Source organism: Mustela putorius, unplaced genomic scaffold (assembly GCF_011764305.1).
Source record: "Mustela putorius furo isolate JIRA1106 unplaced genomic scaffold, ASM1176430v1.1 tig00000992_pilon_pilon_pilon, whole genome shotgun sequence".
Taxonomy (NCBI): Eukaryota; Metazoa; Chordata; class Mammalia; order Carnivora; family Mustelidae; genus Mustela; species Mustela putorius.
In genome coordinates this window covers 3,561,959-3,584,660 of record NW_025421526.1, presented here as the reverse complement: position 1 = coordinate 3,584,660, position 22,702 = coordinate 3,561,959, and the positions used below count along the sequence as shown (strand labels likewise).

The following is a 22,702-nucleotide window of genomic DNA, read 5'->3' as shown; positions in this document are numbered from 1 at the left end:
CTTGAGCCACACCAAAGAACAACTGAGAGCAAACCTCTACCTGACTCGTCTCTGGTCGGGGCCCGGCTCTGCTGGATGAATGCTCATGGGGGTCCTATGGGGAAGGGGTAGGAAGAGTAGTTTGGCTTTGCTGGTCTCCAGGAGGAAAGCTAGCACTCTTCATGTTAACGTGGTTGCTTGTGCCCTGGGTGTCCTTAGGTACATCCACCAGGCCCTGCTCACCCAGTGACTGCTCTTTGCAAAGAGTATTTGTGATGGGATCATGAGACCCGAAATTCCATTTCTGCTAATAAATCTGCTTTCCTTCTAAACGTACCCACATGTGCCCACACACAGACACATATACGCAGCTATATGTAACCATATGCAGAATCCTCATTCAGTGTTAGTCCTGACCTGAACTGCAATACCATTTTAATGGTGTGAAACTCCATGGAAATAAAACTAGAGAAGTCTGTCATGTGGTACGTTTATTGTAATGCATCTGTATATCCATTTTAGAAGTGGGTGGTATTTTACATGGCTATTTTGTATTTCTTGAGGTTAATTATTTCAGGTCTTTTTTGCTCATTTCTCTATAGTGTTCTGGAAAAAAATTTTAGACGTAAGTGATTCAAAGAGCTAATCATAATTATGTCAATTTAATTCAATTCATTAAATCACTTTCGAGCTTCTATTACATACAAAGCACTGAACTAGGCAATATCAGAGATATACAAATGAATAGTAGTGCATGGTCCCTGGTCTCTAGAGAGGTCATAATTTAACATCATTAGCATTGTCAAAGTGTGTTTCTTCGTAATGATTCTATCCATATGTGGTATGCCTAATGGGGTATGAAACTGGTTAAGCAAACATCAAAGCCTGTTCAGTTTTTTTGTTGAAAAAGAGAATGTATATATACAAATAATAATATGCTAGTTCCCAAGACTTACTTTTGACAAGCAACACAAACACCAATAAATATGAAATATGTTCAATTAAAAATTATAGTAAAGCCTAATCTATCCATATTATGAAAGAATGAGAAAGTTTATGTATTTTAATTTTCCTGATTATGGAAACTTACATTCCTTTTAAAGCACCAAGACATTTTAAATACTAACCAATTTGAGGTGTAACCTTTCCAAAATGTGTGATCTATTTCTCTTCCCTTCTAAAGAAATGTATCCCAAACCAAATTTAACAGTTTCTTAATGAGACTGGAATATTATCGTGAACATAAAATCATATGCCATATTATAAATAGGGAAGTTTTCAGGAAAAATATTGAGGTGTACAATATCGTGGTTCAACAATTCCATACATCTACTTCAAGTATTTTTTCAGAAATCTTCTTCCCTTAGTGGTCTGATTGTCTGAGTCAGTTACTATTGCTATGTAATAAGTCATCCTAAACTTAGCAGCATGAAAAAAAATCATTTTATTACACTCTTAGAGTCTGTGGATCAGGAATTTATTGTGAACAGGTAGGGGCAGCTCTTCTTTGCTCTCCGATGTCTGGCCCTCAGGTAGGAAGACGACGTCTGCAGCACCTGGGACGAGAGGTTCCAGTCGCAAGATGGCATCTCACACACCTGTCTGGCTCCTGGGCTGGAACAGCGAAAGGCTGGGTTTAGCTGGGACCATTGCCCAGAACCCCTACCCAGGGCCTCTTCACGTTGTGCTGTTCACGGCTGGTGACTGGGTTCTGAGAGGGAAGGCCACCAAGAGGCGCTTCCAGAAGGTGGGTGTTCTAAGAGAAACCAGGGCACGTTCATGGCCTTTTCTCGTGGCCTCAGAAATCATGCAGTGCCGCTGTGTTAGTAACAAGTGAGTCACGAGATCCGCCCCAGATTCAAAGGGACAAGACTGAGCCTCCACTTGCTGATGGGCAGTGGCTAGATTACACTGGAAGAGAGAGGAGGGATGGGAGAGGTTGGTGCGGCCGTCTCTGGAAAACACAATCTGTCGGCTACCGTTTGTTACATTTAAAAGTTAAATGTGAAATCAGAATGTGCAGCCATTTGGGGGAGGCCTAAGAGTTTTCATATGAATGAGGCGGTTGAGTTTCAATACACTGACCTGAGGAGAGCTGGTCTGGGCGCTGTGAGGCAGTGAGGGGATGCGGCAAGACGGTGGCTGTCCATAAGCCAGGGACAGAGATCTGGGGAGAAACCAGCCCTGCTGACACCTCAATCTTGGACTTCCAGCCTCCAGAACTGTGAGAAAATAAATTTTTGCTGTTTAAGCCACTCAGTCTGTAGTATTTTATCTGGCAGCCCTAGGTTACTAACATACCAGATAACTGACTTCTCGGAGGATGCGGTCTGGGTCCTGCTGCCTACCAGAGGCTCCTCTGTGCTCTCTTTGCTCCACCCAGATACTCCCATTTTCTGTGCCATCCCTCAAGCTGTTCCTTCTATCTAGAAAGTCCTTGCCTTCTTGTCTGGGCCTATTAACTCATTTCTCAAGGCTCAGCTCAGATTCCATCTTCTCTGTGTTTTACTTCACCAACCATCTAGACAGAATTAGACACTTGATCCCCATACACATACCTTGATTTTATCATTTTTAATGTTGAGTGATAATTAGTTGTATCTGATCCCCTCTCCCCAGCCATAGAATAAGACGGTTGAGGGGAGGGACTACATCCGTATTCCCCCAATTTCTGGTACAATGCCTGACATTTAGTAGGTGCTCAATACATGTTTATTGATTTCATACATTGCACTAGAAATGCAAAAAATTTAAGATCTGGAAGACACCTCAATGATGATCTAATCTAGACTTTCACTTTATAAGTGAATAAAAGGTTGTTTCAGACAGATATTCCAAAGGAAATCACCACCACACTTCCAGTTAGTACCAAAAAACATCCTGAAAGGTAATAATTTTTTAGGGATGACTGCACAATTGAAAAGACATGAGCTCATGGAGTTGAGAAAGGGAATGTGCCCTGGACGTTGGGTGGGGCGTCGAGAAGGTTTGGAGACAGGGGACGACTGCACAAAGTGAGTACCAAGTTAATGTGCGCACATTTAAGATGCATTATTGTGAAATCTAAATCACATTATTGTGATTTAGAGGGCCTATTCACAAATCGTTAGAGAAACTACATGCTAAATGTTGTTATTTTATTATCTCTATCTCCTAATTTTCCCTACCTCATTTTTGATGCAAAGGTTGTTACAGTGACACAAGTCAGACCTTTATTCAAATGTAGATTCCTTTATTTTCTGAGTAAAGCAGAATGGTGCTGTGTGTAACTGCAGATAAATTAAAATAATAATTTTCCCACCAATCAAACCTAAAGTAAGAGCAAAGATCTTAAACACTTCCTTTCAGTTCCAGACTTCCAAGGATGGGCAGGGCTGCGATCTGTCATCCCTCATCCAACTTCCCTCAGAAATACTTTCCATTCATTAGGGTGTCTGGGTGGCTCACTTGGTTACATGGCTGACTCTTGACTTCAGCTCAGGTCATGATCTCAGGGCCGTGAGATCGAGCACCGTGCTGGGTTCCATGCTAAGAGTGGGATCAGCTTAAGGGTTCTGCCTCGCTCTCTCCCTCTCTCCCCACTCTCTCTCTCCAAAATAAATAAATCTTTTTTTTTTTTTTAAAGGGGGATGCCTCAGTGGCTCAGTTGGTTAAGCGACTGCCTTTGGCTCAGGTCATCATCCTGGAGTCCCAGGATCGAGTCCCACATCGGGCTCCCTGCTCCGTAGGAGTCTGCGTCTCCTGCTGACCTCTCTCCTCTCATGCTCTCTCTCTCTCTCTCTCTCAAGTAAATAAATAAAATCTTTAAAAAATAAAATAATTTTTTAAAAAAAGAAAAGAAAAAGACAAATCCTTTCCATTCAGTCCTCAGGGGAAAATGCTAAGGGTTGTGAGAGTATGATTACTTTCTTGTCTCCTAAAACGTACTGGCCGTATGGACTCCAGGCGGTAACTCGTGAAAGGGCCTGTTTGCCGTCTGCTTCTTGGAATGGTCTTTGTGGCTAAAGAGACAAACAAAACAAAAAATAACAACAACACAATAACAGTAACAGCACAAAAGGAGCTACAACCGCACGTTTTCATTATGGAGATAAAGACGATGTTTACCGACACACCAACAGCAGCCCAGGGATTGCCGTGGCCTTCAGCCCGCGACACTCTGGGGCGCTCAGTTCACTGTTCACTTCCTGCCTGAGTGTGCATGGGGCTGTGGACCACTAGCTGTGGACACCGGCCAGAAGTTCCACGTGGCAGCATCATTTGCCGTGTGTGTGTGCGTGTGTGCGCGTGTGCGTGCGTGTGTGTGTGCATGTGTGTGTGTGTGAACTTGGAATAATTTCTTATCTTCATGACCCTTGGTTTTCTTATCTTTCAAATAGGGATAGCGATGCCTTTCTGGGGGCTATTGTGAGGATTTGGTGAAATGATAAGGGAAGAGCACAGTGCCAGGCCCTCACAAAGACAGATTTCCTTTTATCAGTGGCAACACTGGGGTTCTTCTTCTTCTTCTTCTTTTTTTTTTTTTTTTTTTTTAAGATTTATTTATTTTAGAGAGAGGAAGGGAGTGAAAGCATGGGGCAGGAAGGAGGGGCAGAGAGAGAGGGAGAAGCAGACTCCCCGCTGAGCAGGGAGCCAGATGTGGGGCTCGATCCCAGGACCCTGGGAATCACGACCTGAGCCAAAGCAGACACTTAACTGACTGAGCCACCCAGATGCCCCAATACCTGGGTTCTAATTTTTAAAAACTAATTCCGTCATGACTTTGGACAAGTCAGGCCTTTGAAGCTCATTTTTCTCATATAAAATGAGGTGTTGGCCAAGGGTATCTCTTTTAACCGGAACTTCTTAATGAAGAAGGGACCCCCTCAATGGGGCCATCACTCACCATTTGACCTTGGCTTCCTCTTTTCTCCCTCTGCTTGTTGGGGTCACTGTAAGACCTGTGTTAGGAATCTTTATGAGATAATGACAAATGATTTGTCCCATACATGCCCAGGATTTCTCTTTCATGCATGGCTACCTCCTGAAAATGTTGAGATTACTAAGTAAATAATGTGTGCAGATGAAACATTTAATTGTGCTGTCACGGTCTGGGCTCGTGTTGGCACAAAGTTTGTTAGCGGCTCAGAGCTTGGATACCGTCAGGTATCAAATCCTTGTGCCTCCAAGCTCCACACTCTGTAGGAGTCATTCTCTCGGTCTTTGTGCCTAAGAGGAAATGGAGACTTGAGAGTTAATGATTGAAAGGACTTGACTGTAGAATTTTTAAAAAATCAGTAAGAGAATCCTGAACACACGAATGTCAATCCGAAGGCTGACTATTTATATAGCCCAGGCCTGGGATTTCCTGCGTCTCTGCCAAGGTAGAAACTTACAAAAATGAGTCCCTTTTATCTTTCGTATGTTAGAGGGAAGGTAATGGATGTCCAGTTTCTCAAATCCCACTTTTCCCTAAAGTACACAGAATTAATGGGTAGCTAATAAGCATAGATTCTATGATGTATTAAGCATGATTTGTCGTCAGTGATGGGAAGAAAATTTCCTTAGAATTGCAGTTTTCTAGAATATAAAGGGCACATAACACAGAATGAAGAAAAAAGCTTTGGAAAAGCAAGACTGTCCCTTTGAAAAGTAAGAAAGGAAATGGCAGTGGGAAAGAACGTGGGCGGCAGAAGATGATTCAGCCGGAGGGGGCTGGGGTGAGCGCTGTGGGCTGGCCTGATGAGTGTGAAGTAGGCGGGCGGTTATGACTAGCATTGAATGGGAGATAATTAAGAGCAAGTTGGTACCAGTAACTGCCAGGGAAGGGAAGAGAATATGTCCAGAAAAAGCAGTTCTTTATTTTAATGCTGAATTAAAACACCTACCCATTTGGGGCTTGAGAATTTCATTTTGAAATGAAAAAGTATTTGCTGGAAACAGCATGCAGATAATTGTGAAATTTTACATGCCTTTTTCTAGTTGTTGTGCTGCAAGAGTTTCAAAATGAAATAACTGTGCTGGCTCCTCTTTCGTAGAAAGAACATAGATTTTAAAATATGAGCCATTCTCTAAAGGAAAAGACAGTGCTGTTCAAAGTCATGCACAACACAAGAATCAAGTTTCAATTTGGGATCAGCTACACATACATTTCTGAATCGTTTTTAAGAGAAAGGACTGAAAATGCACAGCTTCCATCGTCCTTTAAATAGCTTTCTGGATTGAGGAGCATTATAATTAAACTGCACCGAGTGTCACTGCAGAGAAGCTTCTAAATTATGGGTCTGAATGGGGGCGAGAAATGCTATTTGATTGCTTGACAATCAAAACCAGAAAATGTTCAGATATGCTCAACCCAGACTTATTGTAATTATATCAGATGGAGATGTGGGAGGAATAGGTGTAGCCTTGAATTCAGTAATTACTTGTTTATCTCTCTTTCAAAAATTTAAAAGAAAAACTATTCATAAATACTCAGGAATGCATATTCACAGAGTAGTCTTATATAAGAAAGAACGGATTAGCAAGTAATCAGTCCCTTCAGTGTGTCCCAGAAATCGGTCGTGAAAGCATGACCATGTATGTCCTCAAAGTACTCTCAAACTTCGGAAACTAGTACCCTGAACTCTTCAATAGGTACTTTATTTCACACAGACTGTTGGAAGGGATGTCCGTCAGGGCTCTGAAATCTACTTGGCGCACTGGGTTGCTCTTTACTCCCCGGGAGCTCTCCTTTCTCTCTTAAGGTGGAAAGGAATAGGGAGATGCTCTCAAACATTGCTCAGACAAGCCAGAACCTTTCTTGCCTTTTAAAGAGGCCCAAAAGATGCCTCTTGGGAGGAAGGTAAGGATCTAATGCCATGCCCGCACCTTTACAAAGTGTTTGAGACCATCTTAGGTACTACATATGGGGAACAAACACTAAACATTTGACTGGGAAACAAACTTCCCAGTTTTGTGCCTAAAAACTGTCAGGCTGAAAAAGGAAGCCATAGTACATGCTTTCCCAGCTGAAACACTAAGACCATAAATTATACACATAATACATGTATTATCTATATAAGCAAAATTATGTCATGTTCTTCAGTCTTCTGGATTGACCTTGCCTTTAACATTTAACTAACTATGGATCTAGTTTCCATCTCAGGTGATGGGAAAGTCATTCACCTCTTCCAATCTTCCCTCTCCGGGGCGTTTTTCACTCCTGAGTCTCACTACTGGTTTTGTATACTGATTAACAATTTTTCTTTCATAGACAAATGAGTGAAATGTAGAATATATTCAAGAACAATTAAACAATTTAAGAATTGGGTTGAATGGTTCTTTCTGAAGAGGGATATTTCTGGACAGTGGTATCCAGTCCCATTGAGTGAACCACTAGCCAGTCATAGTTTCGCTTTAGCAAGGGGAAGATATTTCTGTGGGTCAGAGGTTTCCCAAGACAGCCTCAGGGTCTGGGGATGCAGGTCCCCTCATCTCTGGAGGTGTCTGAGTATTCACGGGCTACAGGAACTTGAGATTTTCTCACAGAAGTAGACCCTGAGACGAGGATCCACACATAAGCGGCTTCTCCAGTAGGTGATCCCAGGAAAGAGTGGTACGAAAAACAGAAGCGAGACAAGAAAAGGATGCCGGGTGTGAAGGACATACTATTCATGCAAGAGTCCAATATAGAAATAGGAACCCTAATCCCACTTGGAAATTCCGGAGACCAGTTTCACCAGTGTAAAACACTCACCTCGGGTGAGAGCTGGGATGCGCACGCACAGAGTTCCCTCAGCTGAGGTGGAAACCCCCCCAGGAAACCATTCGTCCTCCGCCGTCTCCTGCCTGGTGCTACTGCTGGCAGTCGGAAGCCAGGCCGGGACACAATGAACTCGTCAGAGTGAAACTGCTGTAAGTCGGGGTCTCAGCAGTATCTGTTACACTAACTAAAAACTTGAGAAGGCAACGGTAGGAAAGAGATTGTAACATGATAACCAACGGACTGACTAATGCCCAGAGATGTGCGTTTAATGGCTTTTCACAGTGTTAACTTTTGAAATTGAATTTGAATGACCACAGGTGCTACCATACCATCTTCAGTATGACTCTCTACGGCTAGTCTCACGTGTTTGCATCACTTGTCTGCTCTTTGAATTTGCTGCCCAGAAGGAAATTCAAATCTGAGACGACGGGTGAGTCTGGGCAATCTCGCAGGTCACTGCTGACTGTGAAATTCTGTGCCGCTATGACTCTATGATCCCTAAACTCCCTTCAGCAATAAAATTTTGTAGATTTAATTATATGCTGTCTTTTTAATTTTCTTTGCAAGTTCCTTAAGGCCAGTAATATAGGCGCATAAATGCTCTTGACTGGCTAAAATGCAATTATGCAATTCTAAATGCTAATAAATGGAGCCACAGTCATGTATAAATTCACTAGCCTGACACACATCCGAACAGATAACAAAGAGGAAGAGCTCGGTATTCAGCAGGCTTGATTGAGGGTCTATGGTCACACCTCGGTGAATCTGTTAAGGCAAGTGTGCACGCCGATGCTCACCCACTTCGTCTGACGTCACAAGGAGAGATGATCTTGGCAGACAGCACTGGAGCTTTAAAAATTGACCTTGCATTATGCTAAGTGCAAGAAGCCAGACATTCAAGGCTATATACTGTATGATTCCATTTATATGGCATTCTGGAAAAGCCAAAACTGTCTGGATGGAGATTAAGTCCCTACTTGCAGGGTTGGACATTATGGTGGAGGCAGCTCACTACAAAGGGGCAAGAGGGAGCTGTGTGGGGTGATGGAAGTGTCCCGTCTTCTTCCTCCTGGGTTACACTGTGGTGCACATTTGTCAGATATCATCAAACTGTACATGGAAAAGGACGATGTTATTGTATTATATATTATGTATCTATGTATTATACACTATATACACACACATGTATGTGTATACACACATACACGTGTGTGTGCATATATATTATATATAATATATATATAATACGTATTATATATGTATATAATGTATATAATACATATTATATAATACATATATAATTGTATACATATATTGTATACATATACATATACATTAGTATAATACATATATAATACATGTATATGTGTGTATACACATATATGTGTATATATATAATGTATATATACATTCATATATAATGTATATGTACATACATATACATTTTATATATATTATATATATACATATTATATATACATATATATATACATATTATATATATATATATATAAAACCTCAGTAAATCTGACATTTTAAACAATTGAACAAAAAAACAAACCTCTAGGTCCCAGGCAAGTTCCTTACCTGCTGCTACACGGGAAGCTTCACCGCATCCCAGGAAGACCCGGCGAAGCTGCACTGGATGTCCTCTCTGATAAAGACACAGTTTCCCTAGCCCCTGAGTTACCGCTTCCTTTTAGCTCCAGATCATCTTTGCTCCTCCAGTTTGACAAAAACAGGTCAGTGGATGAAATGAGGTTTGTTCCGTTGCTTTCAACTTCCTGCAGCAGTACCTGCCTTAAGCCTTTTTACCTCCGTGTTTTTCTTTAGGCCGATTTCAGAATTCACAATCCAGCGTACTGATGTGTTTGTTCTTCACTTGTTGAACGGCCCCGGGGGCTGTCTAGCGTCCGAGCACAGCCCCTGGCCAAAGAACCCTAAGTTGAGAGGAGAGACGATGTGCTTTGACTAAGCCCGAACGCCTCCAAGACGGACTTCAAAAGCTGAAGGACTGGTCTTCCCTGTCCAACCCGTTTCTGTTTTCTTGAATTGCCTGTGCACGATTCATTCCTGAAGAAGCTTGTCCTAGATTCTCCTGTGGGTGAGCTGCTCTCCATGAGGCTCCTTCGGGGGCAGCTGTCAAAGGCACTATCGCGGGGAGCAGCCAGCAGGACGCGGTGTCGGGGGTCACTGCAGCTCCCTAGACAAGGCGAGTACGTGCCGCTCCGTCAGGGAACCAGGGTGAGTCTAAGAACCCGAGCCTGCACTGTATTTACTCTCGTCTCTACCAGCCTCCAGCGTCCGACACGTTCCCCGCCTCACACGAGGTGCTTGGTAGCGGCCAGTTATTTGACGGACTGACCCTTACTTCTCTCTGCGCCAGGGTTTCCCTCCCGGGCACTTGGACTCGCCCCTCATAGTTCTGTTCCACATCCTGAGCCTCCAGATCCGTCCTTCCCTCCCAGCCAGCCCTGAAGTGTGTCCGAGGCACCCCTTCTTTGAGCTCTCCCAAGATCTTCTCATACCTATCGTAGTCTCCATCCCTCTGTATTTTAACTGTTTCCTTAATTTCTCTGCCTAGCCCCTCCTCCCACAGTGGGCTATGAGCCTTTTATTCTTGGTGTATGTGTGTGTTCTATCTGGAACATTCTTGGTGTATGTATGCGTGTGTTTTCTATCTGGATTCCTTTAAGTGTTTGACCGCGAACCAATAAAAACTTGCTCATGCTACTTTCAGAAGTTTGCTGTGTTAGTTGGAAATGATTTCAAATACAATAAAAGAGAAGCTTGCTAGCCTGTATTGGCTTATACAATCAGACATTTCTCTGGTGTAAAAAAAGGTTTGGAGAAAAGCAGCTGCTGACCATGATTTAGACATGCAAGAGGTCAAGGCCGGAGATTTCTGTGTTTTATTTGACATTTCCTTTATGATAACAAGATGGTTTTTTAAGCACTCAGCTTTTGAGATTATGTGAAAAGGAGGTGTATTAGTTTTCCACTGTTTTGTTACAAATTGCCACCAATTTAGGAACTTAACACAACATAAATTTGTTATCTCACAGTTTCTATGGGTTAGGACTCTAGTCATTGGTTGAATTCACTGCTCAGAGAATCACTAGACTGTAATCAAGCTGTCAGCGGGGCTGTGTGTCCTCCGAGGTCCAGGTCCTCCTTGAGGCTCACTGATGGTGGAATTCAGTTCCTACGACTGAGGCTCTCAGCTCCTAGAGGCTGCTCCTGAGCCTTTCACACCATTGCTGTCTGTTTTCTTTTAAGAGTCTGGCAGGAAATGATTTCTTTCAAAAAGCTTGCCTGATTACGTGAGGCCCACTCAGGATAACCTTCCTTTTGACTGACTCACAGTCCACCAGTTGGTAACATAATCATACGGCGATGTCCCGTGGCTCCTCATACTCAAAGGGAGGGGACTCTACAGGGCCTGGACACCAAGAGGCCATCTGAGAACTCTGCCTACCCTGGGAGCAATGTCATCTCTTTCCTTTGAAAAGCAAATGGCTTCTCAGAGTTCCTTGTAATAGAGTTCTGCTTAGATCTCGTGGGGCAGAACTACCTTACGTAGCCAGTGCTAACCACACGAAGGCTAGTAAAGAGGATATCTAGCTTTTCCAGCTTCTACAGAGAAGACAGGAAAAGGGGAGGGGCTGGGAATAGACGTTGGATTAGTCTATCAACAGACAAATCCCCTCAAAACCTTGATTATAGGAGATTAGAGCTGTACAAGCACTGAAAATCATTTAGTACAGTTTTTCAGTTTTCTAGATAACAAAACTGAGGTCCAGAGAACTTACGTGACTTTCTTGAAGTCACACATGGCTTCCTTTGATGCACTGGACAAAGCCACCCTATTCAGCTTCTCTAACAGTTTAGTTTATCAAAGTAAAAAAAAAAAAAGAAAAGAAAGAAAGAAAGGAAGGAAGGAAGGAAGGAAGGAAGGAAGGAGAGGTATTATACAAATAAACTAGTGGTGGAATAATTTCTCTTGAAGCTGATCACTGATATGCCTTTCTATCACATAAAACAGGTTTCTACCTTCTACTCGTAAATTGTGAAGCCAGCAGCTCTGGCAAGAGGGACAGCTGGAGAGGCACAGATGCAGAGGGCAAGTCCGCATGAGTTCAGAGAAAGAAGATCCACTCGTGGCTCAGGATGTCGTCGGGAAAGCATCAGAGAGGGCCTGGACTTTGAGATGAGCCTTAAAGGCATAGCACCGAGCGTTCAAGGAGGGCGTTCCATCTAGAGGGAAACATCAAAACAGAAATGATACGTTAAACTAGAAAACCGTGCAAGGAATACAGAGACCAACTCAGCTCAGCTAGGCTAGTTTCAGAGGCTCCTTTATTTGTCGAAGAAAGAGGTAACGATGACTTGAGCTTGGAGGTGACAATGGGGGTGAGAGGCATGACTGTGAGTCGGAAGGAGAGTTGGATGTGCTCATCGGACAGGTTTTCCCTGAGTTTCTAAGCACAAATGTGGAAAGTGGGTTTATTCACTTCCTCTCCCCAGTCCCGTAACCAGTCCCTGCACATACGAAATATTCAGTGTTTTAAGTTGAATTTCTGAATGATTTGGTGCAGAAGAGAAAGGAGACGTAAAAAGAGCCGTGTGAGGCTGGACTGGAGGTTTGGGAGGAGGCGGAATAGAGAGGGCTTGAAGTTCAGTTTCAGGTATGTTGAGCGCCAGGTAACTTCTGGAACCCAGGGGTGGTATCTAGTAGGTCACTTGGGAGAGGTACCCAAGAAGCTGCTGGGCTTGGAGACGTGTATTTGCAATTTGTAGCTGTGAGGGAAAAAAGGGGAGGTAGTGGAGAACTTTAGGATGTGCTTATGAGTAAAAGGGGGTAAGACAAGGCAGAAAAGGAGAATGATTAGTTGAGAATTGCCTAAGGAAAGAAGATTATAGATCTAAGAAGACAGGGAGTAAGAGTGTCTAAATGATAGTAACCGACAGGGAGCTAGACAGCTTTCAGAACAGAGAGCTAGAGTTTGAAGAATGAGTGCGGAGGAAGAGCTCACAACTAGTACAGTTCACTTTCAGAAGTTTTAAAGATTTTGCTTTTATTTATTTTAGAGAGAAAGTGTGTGTCTGTGTGTGCATGAGTGGAGGGGGCGGGGGTGCAAAGGGAGAGAGAAAATCTCAAGCCGACTCTGTGGAGCTCAGAGGACAGCGCAGAGCTCAATCCCAGGACTCTGAGATCATGACCTGAGCCAAAATCAGGAGTCAGACACTTAATCGACTGTGCCACCGGGTTCCCCCTGGAAGTATTACTGAGAAGAGGAAAATCAGGGATGACAGAATCAAGGGAAGATGGTTTGGTTTATTTGCTTTTGAAAATGAGAGTGACTTGGGCACTTGGCTTCTGTTCGGTGGGACGGGTCGGGAAAACGGAGCGGGAATATAGAAGAGAGATCCTGCTGAGGAAGCCCTCATAGCCCCTGGAGGGACTTGGAAGGTGGATTCAGGGGAGGAACTATTCCTCATCTTCTGAAGCGAGAGGAAGAAAAGAGAGAAGGAAAGGAAGGCCTTTTTCCATCGCCCTGTCACTAGCTGGCTTTGGGCCACTTTGAAAACCTCGCTGAATCTCAATCTCCTCTTCCATGAAGTCAAGCCTGGGCCGAGGGGGGCCGTGGGATAAACTCGGTAGTTTTGCTCTAGACAAACTTCTTAGGATTCCCTCCCCTCCCCTGCTGTCCTCAAGCAACCAGTTGCCAATAATGGTGATAATAGCAATAACAGCAGACAAGTCTCAAAGGGCATACCCTCCGAGGATGCAGTCTGAAAACTACACAGTGGAGAAATCATTTCAATGTACCTTGAAAGATGGCCCGTGTATGTATATATGTATATTCAGTGTCTTAGTGATGAGGGAGCAGGAGGCCGGCTGAGGACAGAGCAGAAGCTGGCGCCTCGCACCCCCTCTCCACCCGCTCCCCTCCCTATGTGTGGCCTTCCTCAGGCGCCCCTGACCGCCATACAACGATAACTAGTTGACTTGCAGGGATCGCCATCCTGCAGGACAGCAGTCTCCCTTGCTCTACAGATGTCCTAGAGACCTAAACAGGGAGGTTGCCTTATCAATAGCACAAATTTCCAGAGGCAAATAACTCTGGGTTCCTGAAGCCCTCATGTCTCCCTCCCACCGTACACTGGAGGAGGCTCAGGTAGAAGGGAAGGTGAATGACCGCAGGATCCTAACACCCCACCAAGGATCTCCCAACTATCTTGATGTGAATGGCTGACCTAAAGACGACACTGATCAGGCCACAAGGGCAAGGCCTCCCCCGCACCTTGCAGGCGGTCCCTCGCATGTGAGAACGCCGTGGGAACCTCCCTTCCCTCCCCTTCCCCCACCGCGAGGCATAGAACAGGCCGACCCTCACAGCCCGGGGCAGCAGCTCTTCCTGCCCGTGGGTCCTGTCCCCGGGCTCTAATAAACCACCATTTTGCACCAAAGATGTCTCAAGAAATCTTTCTTGGTCATCGGCTCCGGACCTCAGCCCACCGAACCTCACCTAGGTTCTAGAACTTCATCATTAGTGCAAATATCTCAAATCTTACAGGTAATGCGGTCTGATACTTACTCTATTTCTTTCCTGAGTTCAATCGACTGTCTCATTTCTTCCTGGTTTTTTGTCTGTTACTGTTTCTCATATTCCTAAATGCTTGTTGGAGGATACATAATTCAGTTTGGAGAGTTGTGTTACAGTTGGTGAATTTTCTCCCACTTTGACATTATTTGGAAGAGGAGTTTTATGAGTTGAATTTTTTGGATTCTTTTTGTCTTTTTAAAATATTTTTAATTTTTAGATTCTTTTTATTTTTATGTTAATGATGTCGCTTGCATGAAGACTGAGGTGCATCTCCCTGGGCAGGGCTGAACGGTGGGGTGGTTGCAAGATTTCCGGATCAAGAGCGCCCTCTTCTGTCAGTGTAGCAAAGTACGTTTCTTTTTTCTTTCTTTTTTTTTTTAATTGATTATTATTTTATGGAAAAGGATTGATAGGAAAAGAGATTATGCTTCCTTCCATTTTAAAAAAGATATAATTTATTTATTTGACAGAGAGAGATCACAAGTAGACAGAGAGGCAGGCAGAGAGAGGGGGAAGCAGGCTCCCCACAGAGCAGAGAGCCCGATGCGGGACTCGATCCCAGGACCCAGAGATCATGACCTGAGCTGAAGGCAGATGCTTAAGCCACTGAGCCTCCCAGGCGCCTGCCCCCTTCCATCTTAGAGGAGGGGGGTCTGATAGTTTCCTAAATTTGCCCCTCAAATTTTTTCCCCTTACCCTGCATAATTCCTGAAAGCCACCTCTACCTTCTTCTGACCCTTCTGCCTAAAAGTCTGTCTTTCCAAGACTGGCCCCTTGCACTTCACACGCACTGCTAGATACCGTCTGTCCCTGTAGTAAGCGCTCTGATCTATCAGCATGTTTTTTCAGTATTTTCAAAACTAAGTGGACTTTCTCTTTCGGTTGGTGGCTTTACATCCATCTTAAATCCACCACTAGCTCCCCTTTTCTAAACTCTGCACAGTTTTTCTCAAACTGACTTTGTTTTCCCGAGAGGGGTTTGTGTCAGGAGCGTGGGGACAACTCGCCAGGCTCAGTGTTTATTTTCTACGGACACTTAGTTTGAAGTTCGGACATTCTGTTTTCTAGTTATTGTGAAGACATGGGCATATGTAGTGTTATTTGATCTTCTTGCTCTTTGTGCTTTTTGTGGAGGGAAGAGGTGAGAGATTGATATTCTACTACATTCCGCTCCTGTTACGTTGGCTATCTAGAATTCCTCCATAATGTTTGCTCTAAATGTAATTTACCAACAAGATACATAGGAGTCCATTGACTCAAATTATCTCATCTTTCTCTTTAAGTTTCTGTTTCAGTTAAGAATTCGATTGGGCTGCTGGTTGAAGAGACTCCAAAGTCAATGGTTTAAACAAATAAGGGGTTTTTCTTGTATAAAAAGAGGTAGGTGGCAGTGAGCATTGGTGATGTCAGTGTTTGTATCTCTGTGACATGGTAACCTTTCTCTTAAGGTTGCCACAGTTACAAGAGGACTGCTCCACTTCTAGCATCAGCTCTAGAATCCAGCCAGGAAGAAGGACACAGTACACAGAGCCAAAGGTATCTGTTAGTTGTTAGGTCCGTTTTAAAGACCTTTACTGAAGGCCCCATCGAAAAACTTTTCTTATGCCTAATTGTCCAAAGCTGGGTTGATGATAACCTCTAGATGCAAGCAAAAATGGGAAATGTCATCTTCGCTCCTCTGGGGGCTTTTTGTTTGTTTTTCCTAAGTACCTTATCACCCACAGCAAACCTGGGGAGCTCATAATAAGGAAAAGGACATAGAGTAGGCAACTAACCTTCTCTTCTACAGATCCCAAATCCCAGAGCCGGAGAGCTGCTGGTCTTGCACCACTGACTCAGAAACAATCCCTAGACCCATGATTACTGACCATCTTTGGAAGGTTCTAGGAGAAACCTGTAACAGGAGAAGTAAGAAAATGACCTAAGGACTGACCAGCTATGAGAAAGGGCCAGAATAAAGCAAAACTATACATTGTCCCAGACAGATTGACTCTTATCTCAGGAGAGGGCCAAATAGCTGACAAGCAGTTCTTATTTAAGGAAAAAACAAACAAACACCGCACACATTAAGGAATACCTTAGTTTGTAAACAAGGACATAGTTTTTGTCATATCTTTTGTCTTTTCACCATTCTTTCTCTAAATGGACATAATTCCATATAATGAGAAAACTTCTTTAGGAGATAAAGTCTAGTAGAAGATCATCTGTTCTCAGCATAGAAAGCTCTAAAATTCATTTCCAAAATGAAACTCAACCATCTCTCTCTCTCTCTCTCACACACACACACACACACACACACACACACACTCCTAGACTTTCATGTATGATACCCTCATAGATGCATGTCTCCAGGTAACCATGAACTGAGTTACATATCCATTTGAATAACCTCGTTTGCTGAAATCATACATTATTCTTTGGTCTTAAATGTAAGCTACTTTTGTAGGTACCCCAGGTATTTAAGATTGATTTCCGAGACTAGGGAACTAGCTAGTGAAAAAAATCTCCAAACCCAAAGACAAGCATCCAAGTTTATAAACACACCCATTTATTTACTCTGGCAGATAGAATCTTGGCATATAATAATTACATTTTGAGCCACAGAAAACGTTCAGGAGATAGGAACTTCTGATTCTACCACTAGCTAACTGTGCTGTTTAGAGCAATTCACTTAGCCTCTCTGAACATCATTTCTTATTTTTAGAACAGTGAAATTGGCATTAGTGTTTATTCCCTCTAAGTTCCCAAATCCTATGGTTTTGGAGATTCTGATATTCAGTTAACATTTGTTCAATGTCTGCTCTGTGTTAGGCACTGTTCTACGCACTATGGACACATTACAGTCTAGTTATTACAATGGGGGAGGATTTTCAAGTTAATTCAAAAGAGAGGGTAGGGGTTCTGGGGTGGCTCAGTGGGTTAAAGCCTCTGCCTTTGGCTCGGGTCATGATCTCAGGGTCTTGGGATCGAGCCCCACATTGGGCTCTCTGCTCGGCAGGGAGCCTGCTTCCCTCTCTCTCTGTCTGCCTCTCTGCCTACTTGTGATCTCTCTGTCAAATAAATAAATAAAATATTTTTTTTTAAAAAAGAGGGTAAATAAAATACCTAGAAATAAATTTAAACAAAAGGTGAAAGACCTATTCACTGAAAACTACATAACATTGCTTAAAGAAATTACAGACTTAGGTAGATGGAAAGACATCCCATGTTCATGGGTAGCAAGACTTAATATTGTTAAGATGGCAGTAGTACCCAAAGTGATCTACAGATTCAATATAGTCTATATCAAAACTCCAACCACCCTTTTTGCAGAAATGGAAAAGCCAATATTCAAATTTATATAGAATTGCAAGGGGCCTTGAATAGCCAAAATAGTCTTAAAAAGCATAGTAAGAGGACTCACATTTTTCAAAAATTACAATAAAACTGCAATAATCAAAGTGGTATGGTACTGGCATAAAAACTGACATATGAACCAATAGAGTAGAATTGGGAGTTCAGAAAGAAACCAATGCATCTATGGTCAATTGATTTTTGACAAGGCCACCAAATCCACTTAATGGTAAAACACCAGTTTCTTCAACAAAAAGTGCTTCCACATATAAAAAGGATGAAGTTGGACTTCTACCTTACATGATATAGAAAAATTAACTTAAAATGGGTCAGAGAACTAAATATAAGTGCTGAAACAATAAAACTCTTAGAAGGAAATAGAGGCAAATCTTCATGATCTTGAATTTGGCAGTGGATTCTTAAGTAAGACCAGAAGTGAGCAAGGAAAGAAAAAAAGAGATAAACTGGATCTCATCAAAATTAAAAACTTTTATATATCAAAGTACATTATCAATAAAGTGAAAAACCAACCTACAGAATGGGAGAATATATTTGCAAATCACATATCTGATGAGGAATTAATATCCAAAGTATATAAAGAATTCCTACAACTCAACAATGAAAAACAACCCAATTAAAAACTGGGCAAAGAGGGGTCCCTGCTGTCTCAGTCACTAAGCATCTGTCTTTGGCTCAGGTTATGATCCCAGAGTCCTGGGATCAATCTCTGCATCCAGCTCCCTGCTCAGCGAGGCTGCTTTGTCCTCTCCCTCTGCCCTGCTCCCTCTGCTGTGCTCTCTCTCTCTGTGAAATAAATAAGTAAAATATTTTTAAAAATTGGGCAAAGAACTTCAATAGAAAATTCTCCAAAGAAGAAATACAGATGGCCAATAAACACATGAAAAATGCTTGACATCACTGATCATTAGGGAAATGAAAAATGAAAGCCGCAATAAAATATCACTCTTCACACCCATTAATATGGCCATTGTCAAAAGGAAAATAACAAATATTGGCAAGGATGTGGAGAAAATGGAAACCTCATCTGTTGCTAGTAGTAATGTAAAATGGTGCAGCCATTATGGAAACAGTTTGGTGGTTCCTCAAAAAGCAAAACATGAAACTACTACATGACTCAGTGATTCTATTTGTAGGTATATACCATAAAGAATTAAAAACAGGAACTTGAATAAATATTTGTATGCCAATGTTCATTGCAGCATTACCACAATAGCTAAAAAATAGAAAAATTTAAGTGTTCATCAACAAATGAGTGGAGAAATAAAACGTGACCTAGATCTATAATGGAATACTATTCAGCCATAAAAAGGGAACGAAGTTCTGATACATGTTCCAACATGGATGAACTTGAAAACATTATGCTAAGTAACATGAGCCAGGCCAAGAAGGACAACTATATAATTGTTCACTTAAATGTAATACAAGAATATGAAATATCTTCTATGAAATATCTAGAATAGGCAAACTCACAGGGACAGAAGGTAGATTAGAGGTTATCAGGGGTTGGGAGAAGGGAATTACTGATTAATAGTCACAGTTTCTGTTTGGGTGTTGGGACTAGGAAGTGGTGATTATTTATCTAATGCTGTGAATGTAATTAATGCCACTGAATTATACACTTAAAATTGATTAAAATGGTAAGTTTTATATTACATATATTTTAACCACAGTAAAAATTTTCCCCCCAGAAATGAGAAGGTAACATACCTAGGTAGGAAGATTTGGAGATAGCTTCCTTAATAGGAAGCCACTGGCTCTGCCTTGAGACATGTATGCAGATGTACACAGATGCAGACTTACACGTGCGTAAACACAATCCAGGTACCTAAACACAGATATCCAGATAAACACAAGAGTTACATGCCTCTTGGTATGTACATACCTACATACTTACCTGTATATAAAGGTGGTTGGTTATGAGTCACCATCAGAATTCAACCATACGCACTGTATTGGTGCATATACCTACACATTACATGATGTAGTGATATAGCTAGCTACACAGGTTAACCAAAGAACCTGTTCACCTACTGAAAAGCGTGTTCTACATGCTACACACACAAAAACACCCAGAAATCCTAATGCGTGATGTAACCGAGAATGGGGTCAAGGGCATGTAAATGGGTTCACTGATTGATAGGAGGGGGAATCAGGGTCGTGAGCAAAGAGACACGCATTGGAAGCCAAGAGTTGTGCAGAAGGGAGGGGTTGGAGGACGGTGAAGTGACTAAGCGGGAAGAGAAGTGGCTGTCATAAGAGGGCATCAGACAGCTTCTTTGTCAAAGAGATTCAAATCAGAAAAGGCTTGAGTTGCCAAGTTTTACTCTTTCTCTCCCCTGCTACTATACAATCTCTGGTTGTCAGAGAACAAGCAATGCACTCAGTTACCTTTGTAACTGCACCAGCCCTCTGGCTGCTCCCCACACAATTTTAGGGGAATTCTCGGGAGAGTTCAATGAGCTTTCTGTGTCTTCCTTCTGCCCAAATACAATGAGCCTCCTCCCACACAGCAGTGGGAAGGTGCCGGGCGCACTGGCACCAAGGTAGGGACCGAGGTTGAGGAGGGAAGCCCCATACGGACCCAGATCTTTTCACGGATGGTCAAGCTGAGGGCGTGAGAGGCTGGCAATGGGGAGTCCGAAGCTACAGAGCAGCCTTAGAGCTGGTTCTCGAAGGGAATAGCCCGTGTGAGAAGACAGACGAGATCTTCAAGACGAAGAGTTCTTGAGGCCTGAGTGCAAGGCTTCCCCCAGGACATGGCTTTTGTGTTGGTTCTGGTGTCGTTTGCGGTGGCAAAAGCTGTAGTTAGCAGAGAGTTGCTTATGGCACACGTAGCGAGAGTCTACCGGGGAGCTCCGGATGGAGACAGAAGGGCCCTGTCTCCAGCTTCTTTCCCGGCCTTCCCACCCCAGCACCGACGCTCTGTTTTCTCCCTTCAGGGACTAATTCCCTTCTACTGCCAGTGGAAATCCTGAATGCCTATGAGAGTTGACCTCTTAACCTTCTCTGTTAAGAAAGATAATCCTTACTGCTACCCAGTAAAATCAGAATGAATTACATGCAATTATCAGTACTTCCTCTTTTTCATCCTGTTTTGAAAAGCCAAAAAATAGCCTATGCCAGTATAAGATGTTATAATTTAGCAAAGCGACATCTTGGTGTGTTCTGTTTTTGTTTTTGTTTTTTCTGAGTTCCCTAATAGAGTAATTTTTTGAAAAGATTATGCTATTTTTTGGAAAAGAGTATAAAGATTGAATAAATTTGGTCTTTAATAGAAAACCAAGATTGGCTTTGATTTTTGATTATAGGGTTTTTTTTTTTTTTTAGATTTTATTTATTTATTTGACAGACAAGAGGTCACAAGCAGGCAGAGAGGCAGGCAGAGAGAGAGGAGGAAGCAGGCTCCCCCTGAGCAGAGAGCCTGATGCGGGGCTCCATCCCAGGACCCTGAGATCATGACCTGAGCTGAAGGCAGAGGCTTAACCCACTGAGCCACCCAGGTGCCCCTGATTATAGGTATTTTTAAAAGTACACTACTTTCTGTTAATTTTTAAGTATAGGTATTATAATTTTAACATACTAGTAACATTTGAGATGTGTGTGTGTGTGTGACAGAGATGTATGATTTGGCAGAGTGAAGTCTACAGCCCATAAAATCACTATTCTTATTACCTAATGCAATTAAAAATGTTTTTGTCATTTGACTGTTACGTCCATATTACAAATTATTTGAACATAAAGGATGTTGATTCTTAGATGAAATTATCATGTTCTGGCTCTTCACTGGCTTTGAATTCAATTGTGGTAGAAAAATTATTCTATCTTTGAAAATAATTTAACTTTTGTAAGCATGCATGCCTGGATAACTCCGAAATGAATAGTGAACTTTAGAAGCTGAAACCTCTTCTGACAGCAGCTCAACTTAATTCTGGAAGAAATTAAGTAAGCGAAATCTCCAAAGTACGTGCCCTCTTTCAGGCATAATACGGACTTGAGACAAATAGACAAATATTCTTGACTTGGACCATCTGAGGAAAGATTCTGACTGTCTTCCCATGCGATTTGCATATAACTCACAGGCCTACACAGAATACCACAAGCCAGCTGCCTCTGCAGGTTTCCTACTCAGAGGAAAGAAAGCAGACTATTGTCAGAATGAGGGACGTGAGGAATGAGGAACCGCGGCTGTGCGTGCACCCGCAGCTTGCCCAAGTCGGGCACCGAGACCAGGGCCTCCCCAGAGCGCGGTTCCCCAACCTCCATCCCACCCACCTGCCCCCGCCCCGCCCCCAATGGCCTGCTCCAGGGTCTCAGGCACGGAGGCCTGGAAGGTAGAGCCAGTGTGGGTAACCAGGTGGTGTTTGGGGTTTTTTCTTTGACATGTGTATGGATTAAAACTCTATGTTTCTGTTTTAAATGTTAGGGGTTTTCATTTTTCACTTTAAAATAAAAGCTAGGAGCACCTGCTAAGTGTCTGCCTTTGGCTCAGGTCCTGGGATCAGCCCTGTGGAGGGCTCCCTGCTCCACAGGGAGTCTGCTTCCTCTTCACCCTCTCCCCCTCCCCCTGCTCCTGTGTGTGCTCTCACTCAAATAAATAAAATCTTTTAAAATATTCGTATTCCTACTTCTCTTCCTTTGTCCGCTGGGTGCAGAGGCTTCAGGAACACCGGAGGCTGCCGAAGTCTCAGCAAGGGAGAGCCCAGGTCCCTAAATCACCTCACAGAAGCCCGTTTGTCAAATGCCCATGCTGGATTGTCAACACATGCGATTAATAAATTCTGTCGTCTTAAGCCATGGAGATTATAGAAACGCTATAAAGTCGAGATAAACAAAAGAAAGAGTTACCCAGACTTGGAAAGACCAGAGGGTAACTAACTGTTACAGAAAGGCTAGACTTAGGCTGACAAATGCAGGCATGTTGCTGCTTTTAGTCAATCCACACTGGAATTAGTGGTCAAAAAGGGGGGATTGGGATTATTTTCTCTTTCACAGTATCGTCCTCCCTTTTGGGTACGTATTGTGGAAAACAAGC

At 42.8% G+C, this 22,702-nt stretch overlaps 1 long non-coding RNA gene across 1 annotated transcript; it reads right to left on the bottom strand.

Annotated features, from left to right (window-relative positions):
- Positions 1 to 1,399: 1,399 nt before the first annotated feature.
- Positions 1,400 to 9,492, bottom strand: LOC123393702. Its single transcript, XR_006608510.1, has 4 exons — positions 9,293 to 9,492; positions 3,907 to 3,980; positions 2,065 to 2,201; positions 1,400 to 1,593 (listed from the first exon to the last, which is right to left on the bottom strand). It is a non-coding gene; the product is annotated as an uncharacterized LOC123393702 (long non-coding RNA).
- Between the last annotated feature and the right edge of the window lie 13,210 nt (positions 9,493 to 22,702).